At 37.7% G+C, this 20,533-nt stretch overlaps 1 protein-coding gene and 1 long non-coding RNA gene across 2 annotated transcripts in view; one reads left to right on the top strand and one right to left on the bottom strand.

Annotated features, from left to right (window-relative positions):
- LPP (LIM domain containing preferred translocation partner in lipoma) overlaps window positions 1-20,533 on the top strand; it is a 729,048-nt gene that overhangs the window by 406,101 nt on the left and 302,414 nt on the right. The window lies entirely within an intron of this gene.
- Window positions 1,455-7,836, bottom strand: LOC105525827. Its single transcript, XR_001003984.1, has 2 exons — window positions 7,545-7,836; window positions 1,455-1,655 (listed from the first exon to the last, which is right to left on the bottom strand). It is a non-coding gene; the product is annotated as an uncharacterized LOC105525827 (long non-coding RNA).

The following is a 20,533-nucleotide window of genomic DNA, read 5'->3' on the forward strand; positions in this document are numbered from 1 at the left end:
GCCTGGCTGATCTAGAATCTCTTCAAAGGCTGTTCTTCCTTCCTGATAATGATAATTCAATGCATTTACCTAATATCTGGGAGTTTACAAAGTATTTTCATTTATTCGTTAATATTGAAGTCTCAGTAGTAACTCCTGAAGATGGGGATTCTTACCCACATTTTAGAGATGAGGAGACAGGATGAGAGATGAAAGGATGTTCTCAGGAGTCGCACAGTACATGTTACATAGCCTGGATTTCAAGCAGCATCCTTCTCCCAGTCCTGGGTCTTGGCCTGAATGTAAATGTGATTTCCAGTCCAAGTTCGAATGTCTGTGCACTCATTAGACCCTAGGCAAATCTTGTTTTTCTTGTATGAGAATGAAATTGAACTTTCAAACATTTTCTTAAAGCTGTAGGATCTACATTCTCTTCATTGTCTAATATACTTGTAACTAAATTTCTTATTAAGCCTGAAGGATATTTCACTTCATTGTAGAAATTTACCATTGCCACTGGCTTCTGCAAAGCTTGGCAGTGAAGTTTTTTTTAAAAAATGTGGCCGTTGAGAGTGGTCTCCTTGATACTTAAGTGTGTATTGCCTCAACTGTTGTCTCAATAGGTAGTTGCTGTAGATGCAAATACCATAGTTTTAACGGTAGCCTTGATTTTTCTCCTCTTTCCTTTAATGGAATTACATTCTATACTTATTAATCCACTGAGCTTGTCAGTACATATCCCTGTCATTTCTCAAAAATGTAAGGAAACAGCATGGTATAGCGCAAGCACTGGACTAAAAGAGGAGAAGATTTCATACCCCCCTCTTCTACCAATTGTTTGGAATGTGGCAAATCACTTCACTTCTGTGAACAACTGGTTCATGTTTTATAAAGCATTGAACTGTATCATTTCTAAGGTTATTTTCCACCCTATTTGGTGAATTCTTCAGCATGTTCTACCTCCTACTTTATTAGATTAAATTACTCTGCTTCATTTTTTTTTTTAATTTTGCAAGGAAATACTCATTACATATAAGGATAGGAGATTTCACTTATTTCCACAGATATTTATTGAGCACTATGTGAAACATAATTAAAGTGTAATGGACATTTGGAGGAGGGAGACATTCCAGAAGAGGAAACTGTGATGAGTAAAGATAAAGCAGTTTGAAAGTGCACTTTCTAATGAGAACCTGGGGATTCACGGAGAATTTGCAGTGCACGGACATGTGAGCGGTTAGCGTTAAGGTTAAGAAGAGGGCAGTGTGGAGGCCTCTACGGTGTGTACTATTTATAATCAAGCTCACGTGCACACACACACACACACACACACACACACACTCATCTCTTTTCAGGGTCTTCTGATGACCTGTACTGCCTGCTGCTCTTTTTACCTCAGCCAGCAGAGAGATAAATTGCCAAGATTAAGTAGATCTATACATTTGAAAAGGAACTCCATAAAAAAGAAGATGAAAATCAAGTGTACCAGCATCTTTGATTCATACGAGGACCATTTTCAGTGGTAACAGTTTATCTTCATTGGTTGTGACTTCCTACAGGACATGACTTTTGATATATTCCTTCTTGAACTTCCACCAAGCACGGTTTCACCATAGTTGATGCTTGGTAATAGATCCTTGTTTGTTGGACCAAATTGCTGCCTACTGAAGTCAATCCTAGAAAGGAGAGAAGATAGCTTTTTTTACGTAGAATAACTAGGAGGGTTTTTTTTTTCTTTTGAATGAGCTACCAATAACGAAATAAAACTGCAGTGAAAGAATTGACATCCTGGATCTGTAATCTGCCTGACCTGATAATTATAAAAACTGATTGCTGGGTCAGCCTGCCAGATGGATCTTCTCCTTGAAATGTAACGTGCAGCACTTCTGAATGTGATTCAAGCTCAAGCTTCCTTTTCTCTTCCCTTCACGTTTGTTGAGTTTGGGAAAGAAGCAGTTTTATTTGAACTAAACCCACTCATTTCAAGTGTGTTTAATGACAGCAGTATGTGACAGATAAAATAAAATCCTACAGCCTCGTTTGATGTTTGTTTTAATTTCAGACCTTAGTGAAAGAGACAGGATAAAACAGTGTTGTTCAAATGGAGAAGTTGAAAACAAATTATTTGTTATTACATGCTTAGCCATATTTCTCCAGGGAAATTTGGGAAGTCAAATAATATAAACAGTAATAATAGTAGTACTTGAGATTTGCGGAGTGCCTAGCAGTTTGTAGAGTGTCTTTATGTTCATTACCACATCAAGTCTAGGAGGTTGCCTGGCCAGAAATCATTATCCCCGTATTACACACATGATTGAGTGAGTTAGGCCAAATACTACTTCTAACATGGTAGAACTGAGCTTCACTTTTGGTCCTGATGATTTTGAATGGAATAGTTCCTCTCATTCTCCGTGCTGGCTCAACAGCCAAATGTGTGTAGTACCTTGGAGCACATTGTAACCGGCCTGTTCCTTAACTTTACTGAAGCGTATATATGTTGGCAATATACAAATAAATTCTTACCACAACAGATTTCAGCAGTGAGAAGTATATGGAGTAGAATGTAAGAGCCCTCCCTCAGTACCCATTCTGTTTCTTCCCTGCCAACCCCAACTCTTTTTCCAAAGAGCCATCACCATTGTCTTTTTGTTGTGCATATTTCTGGCATATATCAATACATTTATGTGTACATTTACATGTGTGTGTGTATATATATATAAATGTGGTATATTATCTATTTTTTTTCAGTTCTTTTCCTCTGGATCTTTTCATGTCAGTTAAAAGGATTTGCCATACTATTTTTAACTCTGTATAGTGCTTCATAGTGTAAGGGTTCATCACTGAGTCTCCTACAGTGGAGAGCTTCAGCTTTTCTTTATTATAAACAATGTTAACATGAGCTTCCTCGCGTATATATCTTTGTGTACATGTGAATCCAGAATTGAAATTGCTTTTTTTTTTTTTTGAGATTTATCAAAATTCAGTGTGGGCCATCATCCCAAATGTTAGAATCCTCATCTTAACTCATGTGATCGACCTGGGTTTCCACTTAGTTGCTTGGGGATGTGTTGTCCGGACCAACCCAGACACTTCTCTAAACAGACACTTGTGGCCAAGAGAGTAAATGTTGGGGAGGTTATTTTCCATGGCACTGTGGTTTGAATACAGGCACTCACCATGGAAGAAGAGTAGGGTATTCTTGTAACAGTCTTGTTTACTTAAAACAGCCACGACTCTTCGCTGAGATAGAATAAGGTACTTAACGCAATAAAAATATCTACTATAATTTAAAAATGCAAATGTAGCAATGCACTAAAAAATACCTTTAGCTTATTTTTTTGTTAAGAAACAAGTGTTTTGCATAATCAGGCTTTAAAAAAATATAATTGAATTCTCTATACTGATTCTATGATAGGAAGGTCCAGAGTCAGGTCCACTTTCCATGCCATACTCCTTCTTTCCACCATTCCCAGCTGGTCATATTGAGGGTAATTGGCAGGGAATAACATCTGAAAATGTAGGTATGTAAGAGAATAGAGCTAATCTGCATAGCTTTTAGGATATTACAGATTTCAGAGGAGCATCCTCACGGATAATTCCCAAATCGCAGATAATTTGTTGTTGTGCTTTACAAGCAGAGACACAAAATAAACTCTCTCCTCCATCCTTCTATTTTATTTATTTATTTTCCTTCTGTTAATAGATGTAGTCATTTTTTAAAACCATAATATACCAGAGTGAGCCAGAATTGTGTGTGTCTAAGTTCTTTTAAAATAAAGAAATTGTTTCTTGGGTCTGTTTTAGTTAGGTCCTTTCAGGTTGCAGGAACCAAGATGTGCTTAAAGTTACCTCAGATGACTTTAGATGGTGGGAATTTATGGTAAGTATACAGGGAGAAGGAAGGAAGTCCAAAAACCCGTGTCAGCAACTAGACAACCAAGTCTCATGGAGACTTGGAATACCATTGAGGACACAACAGCAGCTGATTTTGTCAACCCTCAGAAATAAACATCCAGTGTTTCCTTGTACGGTGGGTCTTCGTTGCACAAGGATTTAGCTTTCTTCCGTTTTCCTTCTGTTTTCTGTGGCAGCTCCTGTTAGTGATTCTGTTTAGTCTCCTTCTAAAGACTAGGATGCTCGTGATATGATGTTCTGCTGCCTCATGGCCTCCTCATCCTATGCTGTGTGTCTCTGGCTTTTGCTCTATTCCATCTCTGCTCCCAGCTTTTCTTTTTCTGTGTCCTTACACTGAAAAGCCTGAACCAACAGTACCGTTATTTTAGCTGGTTCTTCTCCAGTACACACGGAGAGGGAATTCTTCCTCCAACACAGCTCCTGGGTATCTAGTGCGGTTTGGGTTCAATGTCTGATCCAATTACCTGTGGCCAGAGTGCAGAATTACCTGTTATAAAACTGTGGCGATGTAGTTATTAAAACAAACAACTTTTTGAGGCTTTTTGCTTAAACAGAGCTGTTGGTGTGGTAGAGACAACGTTGTATGTACTTCTCTATCACAGAGAGAAATTTATAAAGTCAAGGCAAACCAAACATCTGAGGCTGGGACTTCACCCCAGATGTTTGCAAGTAAACAAGTTCTGGACCATAGAGATCCGCGCCTCTCACTTTCTGACTGCCTCTTGCTTTGGTCTGTAAATCAATGTTCCACTAGTATTTAGTTTTCATTCTGGTTTTAAAACTGTTTATCTGTAAAACTATAATTTAAACTTCTGATAAGCAAAACTAACATAGTAATGAGCCCATTAGAAAGGAATTGTGAGATACTATTAGACTTTGATAACTTTCAAGGAACTTTATTCTATTTTGGTTGCCCATTCAAAGCTGACATTGTTAGCAGTTTTAAAACTGGGGTTTTTGTTTTTTCATAAATATGTTTCATGTATACTATATCTTATGGCAAAGAAGCTTAAAGTACCAAATGGAATGAAGACATATTTGATATTAAAGTAATGAAAAACATTCAATATTTGATAACTTCAGAGAGATTTTGACTAAGCGTCAAGATTATTGTTATAAACATGTACTACTGGACAATGTATAGAAGTTTCTTAACTCACAGATTTTCACTTTGGTAGATGTGGACTAATGTGTTTGCCAGAATGTGCCACTCTTCTCTATTTACCGTAAGGAGAGGGGTGGGTAGGAGATTGCACAGTGTCACTTAGGGCTTAGAGGCAAAGGGATTTTGGAATAGCTTTTAGTTTAACCTGTGAGTGAGAAAGGAAGGTTTCATTGTGTGGTTAATAGGCATTTTCATATGATAGGAAAAAGGATTAACAAGATTTAACTTTATATTCTCAATAACTTCCCAACTAACCAGTGTCTTTGATGAGGAAAATTTGAAAATTTTACAGTTGTGTTTCTTTTCAATCTTCCCTTGCATGATTACAAGATGATGTAAAAGTGCTTACACTTTGATTGCTGTTCCTAATAACCGTGTTAGAATTTCACAGATGACCTGGAATATCATATCTTGACTTTCATATGTGGGAGCAAGAGTCAGCAAACAACCTTTCTGTGCTTAGAGATGATTTTATACGTAAAATAATATTTTTTTTAAAATGAACAGGGATGGGAACTATGTCATATTTTCTGTATCATATTTCCTGTTAGCTTTATTAGTTAGCTCTCATTACCTCACCAAATAACTCAGATTAAAAAATATATATCTTAACTGTGAACAACCTAAGGACTCTATTCAATGATTAAGTCAAATCACAGTCTCATCTCTTAATGTGTTCCTTTGATCCCCTTCTCATCTCTCCCTCCAACATTCATACCACATCCTTGGATATTTCTGCTTAGTTCAAAAAGCCATGTTCTCTCACTATGTAAATTATACCAAGAATACCACTAATCATATACGGGAAGCTAACAATCTATGCTTGAGTTGTGTCTTTTTTAATATCATGCTGTGGGATATGATGCCAAATTGGGTCTCCATTTTGCTTTTAATTAGTCAGCAACACTTATTTAATGCACACTAAGCTCAGAGCAAGGCTTGGAGGGTGGAGAAGGGGAAAAAGGAGATCAAAAAACAAATACACTATCATTTCCAGAATAGCTTACAGTATCTTCATGCCTACAGAAAACAGATAAATGAAAGGATTAAGAAAACTTAAAAGCAAAATCCAAATGAGTGCAAATTGGTCTGATACAAACTAAGCTATATAAATGCAAAGAGGATGCAAATTATAAAAACTTGAAATGTTTAAAATTGCTATCTTTCTACTTTTATTTTCATAATACTTTGCCATGAGAATTCTTAGATCTCAGAACACCATACCCTTCAGTGAGGAAAGTTTACTGGTTCAATTGTATCATTTAGAGAAACAAACTGAATTCTTAGTGTTTTACGGGCTTCTGAGAGATGACGCTGTAAAGCTTTATGAGTCTCTGTTAAACTTTTCTCATCATTAAAGCTTTTAAGTAACCTTGAACAAGTTCCTTAACCTCTCTGTGTCTCAGCTTCCACATCATTAAAATGGGAATGGTAATAGGACCCATCTCATAGGATTGTTAGGACTATTAAATGTATTATACTCTATTACTTGTATCCTGTAAAGTGTCTTTCTCACAGTTTAATCTCTTGAAAATTGAAACACATCCTATGCTTGATGTGGTAAGAAACCACTGTGACACATATTAAGTGACACCAGTTGATTCTTTGTTCGTAGGTGAGTAGAAAAAAAAAAAAAGCAGTTTATAGTCAAAGCCGTGTGTAAAGTGTGTCTAAAGTGCTTAAAACAAAGTCTGTCTTATAGAATGATGCTGTTATCATCATTGCCTGAATACCATATTTGTGATATGTAAACCATTTGTCCCTAATTTCGCTGGCTTCTGTACTGTGAAGCAGATATATTTATAATTCCTGGTCTTTGAGTAAATAGAGCCTAGAAGAATTATCAGATATTATACAACTGCCAAATAATGACTTATATCAAACCAGTAGTTTGTTTATTCCTCTTCTCATGCATATCAACACCTGTTTAATCTGATCATGTTTTCAAAAACCCACTAATGTTCTATTTATTTCTAGCTATAGCTTTCATCCCTGTATTTGGTGATTTGGTGCTGGCAGAGTCCATATTCATAACACTAAATCTGGCTACTGTGATCACAACAGTCTTTCTAAGTTAGACGCTACTAATGATATTGATTAGGGAGAAGGCATTCTTTGTGATCCTATTTGCAGGATCTTGGGTAATTCACTGACTGGACCCAATTGTGAGTTGTGAAATGTGAATGTTCTTGAAAGCAATGAGTCTTCTAGCTGCATGATTTGTGATATTACTTCAATTTACCTACTGAGGAGCTTCATGTAAATTGGTCATTTGTAGAGAGTAGTTCAGTGGCTCAGAATCTGGCATAATATTTTATTTTTATTAAATTTCAGTAAACATTATTGAGCAACTTGTATGTTTCAGGCTCCACGACAGGGGTGAAAGCATGTAAGACCTCTGTCCAGCAACGCTGCAATGAGAAAGATAGGCTGCTGACTCAGATTTACTTTTAAACGATAGCTTTTTGAGATATAATATACTTACCCTTCAATCCACTGACTCTGTTTTTAAAGGAGATGATTAATACATTCACTCAACAGATATTGAGCATCTGATATGTGCCAGAGACTTTCTAGGTGCTAGGGTTATGGAGATTGACAATAGTTAGACAAAACCGAGCCTATCACAAAATGTGTATCGACAGACGGTTTTCCGTTTGGTGCTATACACCAGTATTCAGGGTCAGCAGAGGGTACTCTGGAAGCATACTCAGGGACAAAGCAAACCTAGTCTTAGAAGATCTGAGGAATTTTCCTATGATCATGTCTGTCTCCTGCCATAACACTCTGAATGCATCTGATCTGAGCTAAACAGAGGTCTGACAAACTTCTAGGAGTTTGCTAGGTGAGTGGCTTGTAGAAAGTCGAGAGGAAGAAGTTTTTCTGAAAGAGAAAAGAAAATATGCTGAGGCTCAGGGGTGAATCACACATAATGCACAATAGCTTAGTATTGGTATAACATTTGGGACTGTGTGGGCAAATAGTTGCTGCAGGACCTGAAGGGTGGAGAGGGGCAACTTATGCTTCAGTAGGGGTGCATATGTCTTATTATGAGGTCACAATGAAGATTGAGGTCAGCTAGAGGATGTGACATTCGAATTGGGTCACAATGGATGTACAGGAGTTTTTCAAGGCTGACCACAGTCTAGGCAGAAGAAATTGCAATTGTGAAAGGAAGATTTGCATGAAAGAATGATGTTTTTGGCTGAGCGAGGAATTTGAAGTATCTGGAAAATGGAGTAAGTGGCACAGAGAAAGAAAACAGCCAAAAAAAAAAACACATTGGTGAGGGTTCAGAGAGCAGCTTACAATTGGATTCGGTGCAGTTCAGTGACTTTGTATGTTTGCACCTTGTCCTTGTAGGCAGTCGCAGGCACTAGGGGCAGGAGTTTGGGGGAAGACAGGGCATTGACACTTTGAGGAAAAAATGAGAAGCATGCTTTAGAAAGATCATCTGAATACACTTGAATTGGAGGGGCCCTGGATTGTGAATTTTATGTAGAATTCCCCCTGTCAGATTAATCCTTTGCAGCAATAGTCAATTATTTCTGATATTAAAAATTATAATTAAATAAAAGATAGGGATTGGTAACTAAACATTTATTGAGAAGTTACTGTATCCCTTCCACATATCAATTCGCTTGTTTTTCTTAGTAATCCAATGATGTAGCCTGTCATTTCTCCCATTTTTCAGCAGAGGAAATTGTGGCCCAGAAAGGTGTATGTAACTCATCGAGGCACTAAGTGGCAGAAGTTATGTTTCAGCCATGGCCATCTGGCTCCAAAGCCTAAATATATGAATTGACCACCAAAGGCACTTTTGAAAATACTAACAGTCACTGTGTTAGTGAAGAGGGTATTTGGCAAAAGTTTTTATTTTGCTTTTTTACAATTCAGTGATTTGTAATTTATTTACAGAGTCATGCAATCATTACCTCAATTTAATTTTAGAACATTTAAAAATTCCATGGTCATTTGCTTCCCATTCTCACCCCAACACTAGATAACCTCAAATCTACTTTAGTGGTAATCGGTTTGTAAATGAATGGCAACTTCAGTTTAATGGCTGTTTTCTTTTTTTTTTTTTTGACTAGTTGCAATCTAATAGCCGTAATCACTAATTCAGGAGAATAACATTGTTTGATCTTATCATTTCTAACTTCTGCATGCAATTAGTGTACTCTATTCATAATTTGATGCAGAGAAGGGTAAAAGTGACAGGCCTTAGTGTATTCTATTCATAATTTGATGCAGAGAAGGGTAAAAGTGACAGGCCTTAGTGTATTCTATTCATAATTTGATGCAGAGAAGGGTAAAAGTGACAGGCCTTGTAACAGTCATTGGTTAGAGGCATGTGAGTAATACTGCCCGAGACCCTACCCTGGAGTTCTGTCTTGCAGGTAAGGCAAATAGACAAACTATTAAGCAATATTGGAGAAAAAAATTATTGTAGAAATCCTGATGTTTTTGGTGAATGGCTTATGTTAAACTTCTCTCTGCTGGAAGCCATTGAATTGTTTTTAAAAACTTAGTATGTGTGAAGCATTTGGAATGCTTGGCATTTTGAAAATAAAATCCACATCAATTTAAAATAAAATAAAACTCCCTATCCAGAATAGAGTAGTAATTGCAAGGCATAAAATAGCCCAGCTGTGGAGTGGCTTAAAGGACAATTGGTCTCAGGCAGAGAGTACCAGATAGGACATGCTACACAAATGACTGTAATGTCTGAATTAGTGTACCTATTGGGTAGCACATATATCTGAAATGGCTTAAAATAAAAATTGCAAATGCACCAGATTTAATCAATCTTAGTATTTCTTTCTCTTATGCTCTCAGTCCTTAGTTAAAAAGAAAATTTGCCTGTCTCATTCTCCTGTGTGCTAGCTGGTAGGATTAGCTGGAGTTCTCAACAGGAAAGCAATAGATCTAGTAGACGACATTGTATGGTGGGTGAAAGCCCGGTAGAGATAATTATACAGTCACTCCCACTATATTACCCTTCAAAGAAACTGAGCCTAATATTCTCCTCCTAAGCAATTTAACCAACTTCTAAAAAAAAAAAAAGTATAAGATATTATTTAGAGAATGAAATAGCTACTGTATATAATCAGGAGGGAGAATTATAGCAAATTATACTCATTTGATAAGTGTATAAAGAGCTACGCTCAAAGCTTTGTATTGTACCTCCTAAGTAATTGTTCAGTTGTGCTAACTGTCCTTGAAAAAGGAGAAGAGATAAAGAACTGCTAAAGAAAAAAATCAATCGTTATACTTGTTCAGTAAGATTTTCCTTCTGGGCAAAGATTAAGCCTTATTTCATGCTCCATGAGGATCAAGCACACATTTAGCCCCCCCATGTTTAGTAGTGGTGATTTCTTTGCCTTTCTCACATTGATGTTCATGTATAAACATAGACACCAATATGAAACTAAATGCAATAAAAGTGTGTTTTAAGATCTACCATAAGTACTTCCTAGTAGGTATAGATAGATGTCATATATATGTGTTCACTGCACTTACATCCCCATATTTTCAGAAGATAGGACGTTATGCAAATGTTTCCAATATCTCTTTCTAGGATCACCAAAAAAAAGAGCCCCGGAAGTCTTTCTACTTGTTTCAAAAATGAGCTGGTAGTAATATTAGAGCCAATTTCTTTTTGGTTTGCTTTAAACAAGATAAACAGCCCATTATGTAAACTGTGTAAGACTTTTACACAAGTGTTTGAGCACTTTCCTTAGAGTTTGTAAGTCTTGTGCCCCCACCATCAAAAAGTAAACAAATAAATAACAAAAAGCCAATCTAATTGTTATTATGAGAAGTCATACAGCATATTTGCTAAGAGCAGCTCCTCTAAAGATGTCAGACTGCCTTAGATGGAACACTCTGTATCCTCCGCTTGCCAGCTGGGTAACATTCAACAGGCAGCTTAATCTCTCCATGCCTCAATTCCTGACTTCAAAATGATTGTAATAATACAGTGCCTACTTCATACAGTTGCGGAGACATCAGTTAGGCACTGTTCTTCTCACATATGTCATCAATCCTAAAACCCATTCACATGCTTAACATTTCTGACTAATTACTGTCACATGGTAATCATGACATAGCAGTCATTGTCTGTACATGTACATCAAAATCTGCTGTCTATGGAGATTAGTGACTTGAAAGAAAATCCTGGAGTCAATAGTGGACACCTTTTTTATTAAGACTCTTGATGGCCCAGAAGTCAGTATTATGAGGAAAAATATAGAACTTCCATGATTTTGACTTGAAAAGTAATTCAAATGGTTGAAATTTAAATGTAAAGAAATGTTTGGAATGCTTTCATTTGTTGAACTTATATTTTCCTTTTTATATATGTAGAGGGGTGACATATGATTAAAAAAAAAACTTTGGACAATTTTAAGCCATTTACTTCAACAAACATGTAATAGATATTCTAATGACAGAGCCCTATGTTATAATTTAAATGGCAGTAATTTTTGTTTCCGGTGTTGTAATAGCTGGTGGCGTATTTTATAATCAGTAGCATCTTTGAATTGATGGAGTAGTGTAGTAAGAACTCTATAAATGTTAGAGTCCTCATTAGGATGTTGGTAGAGGTTAATGTCAGTAGATACATATATTAGAGTCAAGGGTCCTAAGGCTTTTTAATGTGAGTAGAGTGCAATGAAATAATATTTTGGATTGACCAAAAATCTAGAGAACCTGACTTGCAGCTGTATCAGTATGACTTGCTGAACTTCATTCAGTAAATATCGCATTAAAATGAGCTGAAATTCGTGTCTGCTAAATAGGTATACTCTGCCCTTTTCTCTTCATTATGAGGATTAAATCGAATGATAGGGGTATAAGCACTTTGTAAATCCAAGTAAGAATTATTAGTTAGGATAGTTCAGGTAGTGCTGTAGTAACAAATACTCTCCAAATCTCGGTGCCGAAAACAAGGGTTTATTTCTTATTTATGCTACTTGTCCATCATAGGTCAGGAGTTCTTTGCAAACTAATAGTTGCCATTTCCAACACTTCTGACCTCCATGCCAGAGGGAAAGAGCTCTGAGGGTCTCAAACTGGCAATTCCACACTTTGACCAGGATGTAACACGTGTCGCTTCTTACAGCTCCTTAGCCGTAACTATTCACATGGCTCCATCTAGCCATAGGGTTGCCGCAGAGCAGAGAGCTGGAAATACGTGGAGACCAGTGTCAATAACTTTGTAATAGAAATAATGGTTAACAATCATTGTATGCTTCCTAGTACCAGGCACTGTTGTAAGTGCTTTTTGTGGGGAGAGTCCTTTAGTCCTCATTAAGTGGGTATGATCACGATTCCTGTTGTACAGATGAGAACCCAAGGCACAAAAAGATAGACCAACCTACCTGCACAGAAGAGACAGGGCAGGGAGTTTGCTTGTGTGACATTGACATGTGTCTCAAACTATAATGGATTTGAATGCATTTTTTAAAATGTAAAAGGAAGATACAAATATAATTGAGAATCTTCTGTTCTGAAAAATAAGAGATGAGGTTTGGTGATCCCCAAGCCTCCTTAAATTTCACCTGGATCAGCGCAAAATGACCCGTACTTACAGTGACTGCTATGTTGCTTTGCCACCTCATCTTCAGAAACCAGGGGCCCTCTCCTGGCCACTCACTTACGTGGTAGCTCAGCAGAGGGGCATTGTCCCAGCGTTTCAATAGATACTTCCTCCTTAGACTTATTTAACCTTTCTATTTTGGGAGTTTTCTAACATGTAAAAGAACAGTAGAGTGGCCACAGTCTACTCCATTATCAATGATCAATACACAGTTATCAATACATTCTCAATCTTGCTTGATTTCACTTTGCAAGTTAATCTGCTTGCTTGTCAAGCTGAGCTGTGAACACAAAGTGTGTTCCTTGGGGTTGCAGGGTATAGAGCTCCTAAACCAGGAAGCCAGTGACCAGGGGAGGGTCAGAGAGGACATGTGGAGGAGAGAATTGAAGAGCTTCAACTGGAAAAGAGGGCAGCTCTCTCTAATCAATAGTTTAGACAAGTTTGCAAGTGGAAGATAAATGATATGACAATATTTAATCATTCATAGGACATTCTTGTAATGTAAGGGGGAAAAGGAGAAATACGTTGTTAATAGTGTGGCAAAATTATTACCTTTCTCCCTACATGCAACAGTAATCTTGCTTGCTATTGAGGTAGTTAATAAACGAAAGCCTGTGAGCTCTGTTCAGTGGGACAGCAACCAGAGAGGCTTCTTTCCAGGCCCTCCCAACAGGCCAAGAAGCAGCTGAGCTGGATAGAAAGCACGCCTTCAGCACCCTAGGTTTCCTCTTCAGTGGCATCCAGAGGACCCTGGGTCACTTCACCTCTCTGTCTGTTTTTGAAAAATACATATAATAACCGTCTGGGTGACTCACAAATCTATTACAGCATTTAATTAACAAATGTTCCTCAAGTGCTTTGAGCTCCCTGTTTGGATAGATGTGACTGAAATGTAAAATACCTTTCACTGCCTTATTTATTGCTCCAGCGAACACGCTCTATGCTGGCACCATTTATCTCATTTTAATTTTATCTCCCACAAATATAGGCATTAATTTAAATCACATACAGAACATAACAGTTTTTATAGAGGCAAACTTATTCCAGTGTGCTGCATTTTAATATCGCACTTTACCATCTTTTCTCACTTGATTCAAGAATAGTATCTCTTCCTGCCTCAGCATTTAATCTTAGGACAACAGAAACTTTTTTGTGTGTGCATGTTCTTGCTCTCAAACTTTGTTTCTCACTGCTTTGCTGCTTGTTGCCTGAAAGTTGTTCCGTCAGTGTGAGCACAGGTGTAAGTAGTTCCATGTCTCTTTTGCCAGCTTAATTTCCTGTGTGTGTGTTGTGGGGGCTAAGCGGGGAGTGTAACATGATGGATTTTACAGCTGAAGCTTATCCTCATTCATCTTCAGATACCCTTTCCAATAGAAATAAAGACAATAAAAGTGATGCCCCCCCCTCCTGAAATTTACATATTAAAGACCTCTTCAAACTGCTCACTTGTTTTATGTCTTTTTTTTCACTCAGAGGCAAAATTTCCCCCGTTTTTTCATCACTGTTACATTTGTGGCAGATGAGTCTTTTCCCTGAGGGGAATCATGGTAAATGGGCCTGCTGTATTTACAGCAATGAACCATTCCAGTTAGCTGTCACACCCTAAGCAAGGATGGTTTCCCCATCCTTAATTTGTGGCCTGAAAAGCTGTGGCTCTCCTCAGTTAAGACTTTCCAAATTGCCTCTGACATGGGAGCACATTCCCAGAAGTCAAGTCCTGGGAGGCAGTAATAACATGAGCATCACTGTATAACAACGCAGTTTTACAAGCCATTTTGTGCTCTTTTCAGAAGCTTTCAGGATGCTTTTTCTCCAAAGTTGTAAATTAAAAAGAAAACAAAACCTATTTTGATTTTTTGTTTTTAGTTTTCCAGGTCTCTGAATGTCTAGGTTTAGGGACATCTGTCATAGTCTCATTTATTTATCTTACATTTCGTCTGGATTTAAAATGTACCAATTCCTGTTTAAGTTCTCTATTTTATTCCTGTAACAATCCTACAAAACAGGTTCCATTATTATGTTCATCTTACAGATGAGGAAACAAGGCCTAGAGAAGTTGTATATTTTTTGTCTGAAATGGTGCAGCTAGTACGTGACAGGGCTCAGATTTTGGATTCGGTCCACCTTAACTAAATATGCTTTTGATGTAGCTCTCTTCAGGCTGAATTCTTGACCTCTCATTTGATGCTGACTCTTCCCCAAACCCTTAGTCTTTGTGCTACTAGGTAGATTTTATCTGTGGCAAGAACACGGTTACCCTGGAAACCCACTAGCTAGAATGGCAAGCCAATTATAGCACCATCGCTTTTTTAAAATTAAATTAGCGCTGCTGATGACGTGGACTTCTTGATTGAAGCATGCTGAGAAATGGGTTCTCACCAGTTGTTCTTGCCTGTTAGGATCATGTGGGATCATTCTGATCTATTCTATCAAGCCAAACAAGAAAATGCCTCTATGTGATTGACGGGATTTGAGGAATAAAATATGATGACCTTTTAGGACCCTGAGCTTTCAGTAATGACTAGAGATGCACAGAAGTGTTTGGAAAGAAGCCCTGTTGGAGAAGAAGCCTGTCTTCTGAAAGCTTTCCACCCCCAAGCACACAAGGGGCCACTGATTTAAAGACCTGCTCTTAACTCCTGAGGCGAATGTTCTCTGTTTTAGTGATTCTTATTTTATTTAACACCATTGGTTTAAATCCAGACTTGATTCAGGAAAGGTTGCAGCCTTTTGATATTTTTTGGTCTTTGCGCACTTCTAATAGGGCAGGAATTTGCTTTGGTTCAAATCAATTGGTGAATTTCCTTTAAGTACACAGAATGTAAGCCATTGCATTACTATAGCCGCTGTTGAGCTGAGTGGCACCAGGTTGGAGGAAAGGACATTCATTATATAAGTTAGTGGGTTGTGGGCTCACTCTCTGAGATGGTAAATGGTAGGCTGGTATAATGTTGAGTTAGTTCCTTCTGCATAACACACATGGTGCCAGGCCCATTACTTAGTACCTCTATGATTTTCAATAGCTTTCTTTTCTGTTGGGTAAGGAGACGGGCTTGCTTATTTGCAAGGCTCTTCTGTGATGCAGAGTTTTGAGTACAGGATCCCTAACTTGCAGTCCAGTGCTCTTCGCTTTGTACCACCAAGTCACGACACCGTCTCAGGGCCTGTCTTCTGTATTGCAGAAAACAAATCAAGGATTAGCAGTGCTGAATCTTAATTCTTGAAGTTCTAACATGAGAATTATTTTAGTCTTGCTACATATCGTGGGCATATTTTCTCCAAAATGATAGTAATCAAGGAGGAGAAGAGGCTGCATCTTACTATGTCCTGATAGGTGATACTTCCATGACTATCTCCATCACCAGTAGGCAGATTTCCAGAAGCCATAGTTCAAAATGATGAAGAGAATTACACATTTTCAGAAAACATTGTACATTCTTTGTTAACTTTTCCACCTGTAAAAGAATTTGTTTTCAGACATCCAAGTCCTTTCTCCATGATTTACTGGGTTGGTGACATTAATCAGCGTGGTTATCTTGGAGCCTCATTTCCCTTTGGGTAAAATGGAAGGATAACATTGGCAATCATATGGACGTGTTGTGTAGAAAGGAGTAAGAAGCATTCTGTAAGTGGCAAAGTGGTAATAATCCCCTTTAAGACAGTAGGTATTTTTAAGATCACCGAGCTCTCAAACACTGGCTTTTTCTGCCCCACACTTTCGAGATTTGTAAGACTTAATCAGAAAATATCTTTGATATTCATTATGTATAATTGTAGGGCCTTGGACTTAAAAAATCCTAATTCTGTTATTTCCCTGGCAATAACAAAATATTCTCATCTAATTATCTCTTATGTGAAATAAGAAATACACCCTAGTTACTTCCATGTCTAATATGATTGATAAATCTATATGTTATCTGAATTGTGAATATATTTTCATACATATATAAGTACATATGTGTATTTCTTGAAATCTAATGGTCAATATACACTAACCAATTATTTCTGGGGTTTGGGGAACCGGCTTCTTTCTATACTTCTCTACTTATCTTTAAATTTTCTCTAATGAGCCTACTTTGTTTTTGTTTTATATATAGTAATTAATATATTTATAAATGTATGTATACTACATATTTTAATAAATTTATATAAGTATATGTATGTATATACATGTGTATATAGTATGTTTTGCAAGTAAAAAAATCTTCAGTAGTAAATATCTACAAAGGCAAATTAAAAACTTACATTTTTTCTCCCTCCATTCCTTTCTACTGTTTCCCTCCTCTCCTCTGTTTGTTTTCCTCCCTCCCTCCCTCCTTCCCTCCTTCTTTCCCTTCCTCCCTCTCTCCCTCCTCCCCTCCCCTCCCCTTCCTTCTTCTCTCTTGCCCTTTTTTTCTCTTTCTCTCTTTTCCTCTCCCACCTCCGTCTCCCTCTCTCTCTCCTCCTTCCCTGCCTCCTTCCTTCTTTCCAGAAAGTCACTAACCAGACTCTTTCACAGAATAAGCTGTGAAACCTAGATCTTAAATGTACTACGGTAGAAAAAGAGATGAGATTTTTGAAAGAAGGTGGATTGTCCTTGTGTCCATATATCATTGTCTCTATACTTGAATCTGTCTCAAAACAAAGATATAGCTATGGTTTTTAATATTAATTTCAATATAGAGTGACCCTCCTTGCCTACTGCCCTGAAGAAAGAGAACATTTAAACATAAGACTGGTGGTTGCAGTCAACCCCTTTCAAGTGGAGTGGCGATTATGGTCCTTCCACTTTCCTTCCTTCCCTTCATTCTCTTGTCCTTTCCCCACTTTCCTTCTCTTCCTTTCCTTTGTTCTTTTGGGTTCATAAAATCTTGATTGGCTTCCTTCCTAGCAGCCAGGAGTTTGAGTCCCTAATAGCTAAAGCTTATATACTTTATTTTCTTCTCTTTTCTTCTCTTATATACTTTATTTTTTTCATCTTTTCCAGATGGCTGTGGTTATGAATTTTACTCCCCACCCCAGGACCACCCCTGCTATACTTAAACTAATTTTCATTCTATAATATTGTCTTCATCAGTCCGTGTTATACTGCTAGTTTTAGTTATTATAATATTGATTTAATCCACAATGAAGGTGACAGGTTTGTGTGTCTTTTAGTTTTTAAAGGGGAAATATTATCTCTCACTTTAAGGAAATTAACTTTATCAGCTCATTCCCTCACTTTTTTTTTCTTTCAACTTGATTTGTTCAACGAAGGAGACCACATTTAGTACTTGCTAGTTGAGACTTCTGTTCTACAATTCTGAGTTAGTTCCTCATCCGTCCAACCCTCTCTCCCCGTGGTGCACTGAGTCACAATGTGATCACCAGCTGTATGTGCTGCTATTACACACAACACGTGGGCTAGCAGAGGAGCCAGGATTCAGCCTTGGAAGTAGTTTCAGGCAAAGGTGAAGACCCTTTTCCCGCTCTAAGCATCTTTCAGTGGTTTAATGTAGCTGGTATTAATGTTATAAATGGTCATCCCTAAACCTGTCTCTGTTCCAGCCCAGATGGAGTTTTGATTTTAGACAATCATTCAGTGAAATGTATTTCCTGTGCCTGGTAGTCATTGATCACTTACCAAAAAGAAGGGGGGGTAGTGGGAGACTAAAAATAAACTTATAATAATTCACATACACTTAACCTTTACTGACTAATACCAAAAAGGGAATGAAGCAGGCTCTGCTGACCAACACTTGCAGATGGATTCCAGGAACGTGGCTACAGCTGCCAAAGCCATCTCTGAATCCTGCCAAAAGCATCCCAGGGGATTTTACTAAGGGTGGGGAGAGCAGGGAACATGGAGGTGTGTGTGTGAATGTGCTTTAAAACTCTCTTACTTAATACTGAGCAGTGGGAAGAACACTGGGAAAAAAGGTCGGAGAGTGACATTCTAGACCGGGTTCCACCCAATCTCTGTGACACTGGAAAAGTAATGTGCCCTCTTTGAAACTTCAGGTATCATGTGAACAATAAAGGGTATCATATTAAGGTCTTAACATGTTTACATTCTGTAATTACTTAAATTATTTCAGAACAGAAATATCATACATGTTCATCATGTTTCTGTATTAACTGGACAAAACTACACTAAAATTAAAAAGCAATAAAAGCAAACGTGTTAAAATTTTGTTTTTAAATATAGTACCTTTAGTAACTGAATATCTAACTTTATTAAGAATTCTAGATCTCATTTTTTTTTTTTTTTTTTTAAACTCCAATGAGGCTGGGCACCGTGGCTCCTGCCTGTAATCTGAACTCTTTGGGATGCTGAGGTGGTATAATCCCATGAGCCCAGGAGTTTGAGACCAGCCTGGGCAACATAGTGAGATCCTGTCTCTACAAAAAATTTTTTAAATAGCCAGGATTAGCCAGGCATGGTGGCATATGCTTGTTGTGTCACCTCGCTGGTGGGAGGTTGGGGGTGTTGGGGGTGGGCTGAGGTAGGAGGCTTGCTTGAGCCCAGGAGGTAAGAGGTCAAGGCTACAGTGAGCCATGATTGCACCACTGCACTCCAGCCTGGGCGACAGAGCAAGATCCTGCCTCTAATCAAATAAATAAATACACACACAACGCACACATATAAAATAAAATAAAAACCCCGATGTGTTAAGATCTCAAGTTTAAACCCTGGCTTATGCAAACTATAGTGCTACCATGCAATAACTGAATTGACAAGGTATCAAGACCTATTGTAACCAAAAAATAACGTAATTTCATTGTATTTTCCGTGAGAGTAATGCTCTTGAAATTAAGTATGTTCCCAATAGAATTGTTTCTCAATTAAAAAAACTTATTGAAAACATTTAGTATTTAATTATAATTATAGGCAGATGACATTTATAAAAGATTATCAGTAAGTTCAAGAACTTCTGCCTCTTTAATCATGTTTTTCTCTACCTTTTGCTTGTCTCTTCCTGATTTTGATGACCTCTTTGTCTGTACGAGTATTACGCCATTTAGGGTAGCTTTTTATGTTGTGTGCTTTCTTTCCTTCTCCTTATGAGATGGCTGACACCTTCTAAAGGATTCCGGAAGTTTCCATCTTATTGCAAGGCCCTTATGCAAATTCACTGGTAGTGTTCTCAGCTTATGCTATGAAGGCATGTTTCTTCAGAAGCAATATTTGTTTTATTTAGGGTGGGAATCATTATGTAACAAGAGTGGTCTGCATATTGGTCTTGCAGCAACATCAGCACGCCTTATGAATGGTTTGTTTCCCACCAAAGTTACAGGTTAGTCTATGTGATGGATGATGCCTACAGAAAATAGTGCCAGAAACACAGAATCAGTAGAAGATATATATACAGAGATTAATTGGAAAGGAGTAGCTTGCATGATTTTGTGGGCTGGCTAGGCAGTCTAACATCGACAGATTAGGCAATTAGGAAGGGCAGGCTGTAACTCTGTGGTATGAGATGAAGCTGCTTGCCACAACCAGAATTCCTTCTACTTTAAGGAATCCTCAGCTCTGCTTCCAAGACTTTTCAACTGATTGAATCAGGCTCAACCAGATTATCTAGTGTACTCTTCATTACTTAACAATCAACTGATTAGAGGCTTTAATCACATGTACAAAACACCTTCCCAGCCACATCTAGATTGGAGTTTGATTGAATAAATGGAGACTTTAGCCTGAAAAAATTCACACAGAAATGGACCATCCCAGGAGCGTAGTTTTTTTCTACAAAAGTTAAATCTGTGGTAGAGAAGCAATAGATACCTGAGGGCAAAAAAAAATCCAGGAAGAGCAAAAAGGTTCGAACAGAACCATGAGAATGCCAGCATTGTCGTTGGAGATGGTGACTGCAGTGATGATAGGCCTCAGGAACAGTCAATGTGTTCAAACT

This window comes from Colobus angolensis, unplaced genomic scaffold (assembly GCF_000951035.1).
Source record: "Colobus angolensis palliatus isolate OR3802 unplaced genomic scaffold, Cang.pa_1.0 Scaffold56, whole genome shotgun sequence".
Classification (NCBI taxonomy): domain Eukaryota; kingdom Metazoa; phylum Chordata; class Mammalia; order Primates; family Cercopithecidae; genus Colobus; species Colobus angolensis.